Source organism: Arachis hypogaea, chromosome 9, assembly GCF_003086295.3.
Source record: "Arachis hypogaea cultivar Tifrunner chromosome 9, arahy.Tifrunner.gnm2.J5K5, whole genome shotgun sequence".
NCBI classification, from domain to species: domain Eukaryota; kingdom Viridiplantae; phylum Streptophyta; class Magnoliopsida; order Fabales; family Fabaceae; genus Arachis; species Arachis hypogaea.
The window spans coordinates 102,003,227-102,004,930 of record NC_092044.1 but is presented as its reverse complement, the minus strand read 5'-3'; positions in this window follow the sequence as shown (position 1 = coordinate 102,004,930).

Genomic DNA, 1,704 nt, shown 5'->3' with positions numbered 1-1,704 from the left:
CACCGTTGAAAATACACAAGCAAAGGGTTCAGGCATGGCCGAATGGCCAGCCCCCATGTGGTCACAAGACCGACTGATCAAAGACCTAAAGTGATCAAAGATCTAAAGTGATCAAAGATCTAAAGTGATCAAAGATATCTAATACAATAGATAAATGTTCTATTTATAATAAACTAGCTCCTAGGGTTTACATGAGTAAGTAATTGATGCATAAATCCACTTCCGGGGCCCACTTGGTGTATGCTTGGGCTGAGCTTGATTAATCCACGAGCTGAGGCTTCTCTTGGAGTTGAACTCCGAGTTATGACGTGTTTTGGGCGTTCAACTCCGGATCATGACGTTTTTCTGGCGTTTAACTCCAGACAGCAGCATGTACTTGGCGTTCAACGCCAAGTTACGTCGTCAATCTCCGAATAAAGTATGAACTATTATATATTGCTGGAAAGCTCTGGATGTCTACTTTCCAACGCCGTTGAGAGCGCGCCATTTGGAGTTCTGTAGCTCCAGAAAATCTATTTCGAGTGCAGGGAGGTCAGATTCCAACAGCATCAGCAGTCCTTTTGTCAGCCTTCTTCAGAGTTTGCTCAAGTCCCTCAATTTCAGCCAGAATTTACCTGAAATCATAGAAAAACACACAAACTCATAGTAAAGTCTAGAAATGTGAATTTAACATAAAAAACTAATGAAAACATCCCTAAAAGTAGCTCAAACTTACTAAAAACTATATAAAAATAATGCCAAAAAGCGTATAAATTATCCGCTCATCACAACACCAAACTTAAATTGTTGCTTGTCCCCAAGCAACTGAAAATCAAATAGGATAAAAGAAGAGAATATACTATAAATTCCAGAATATCAATGAATATTAATTGTAATTAGATGAGCGGGACTTGTAGCTTTTTGCTTCTGAACAGTTTTGGCATCTCACTTTTTCCTTTGAAGTTCAGAGTGATTGGCGTCTCTGGGAACTTAGAAGTTTGGATAGTGTTATTGACTTTCCTAGTTAAGCATGTTGATTCTTGAACACAGCTACTTATGAGTCTTGGCCGTGGCCCTAAGCACTTTGTTTTTCAGTATTACCACCGGATACATAAATGCCACAGACACATAACTGGGTGAACCTTTTCAGATTGTGACTCAGCTTTGCTAGAGTCCCCAGTTAGTGGTGTCCAGAGCTCTTAAGCACACTCTTTTGCTTTGGATCACGACTTTAACCACTCAGTCTCAAGCTTTTCACTTGGACTTTCATGACACAAGCACATGGTTAGGGACAACTTGATTTAGCCGCTTAGGCCTGGATTTTATTTCCTTGGGCCCTCCTATCCATTGATGCTCAAAGCCTTGGATCCTTTTTACCCTTGCCTTTTGGTTTTAAGGGCTATTGGCTTTTTCTGCTTGCTTTTTCTTTTTCTTTCTATTTTTTTCGCCACTTTTTTTTTCGCAAGCTTCCTTTTTCACTGCTTTTTCTTGCTTCAAGAATCAATTTCATGATTTTTCAGATCATCAATAACATTTCTCTTTGTTCATCATTCTTTCAAGAGCCAACAATTTTAACACTCATAAACAACAAGATCAAAAATATGCACTGTTCAAACATTCATTCAGAAAACAAAAAGTATTGCCACCACATCAATATAATTAAATTAAATTCAAGGATAAATTCGAAATTCATGTACTTCTTGTTCTTTTGAATTAAAACATTTT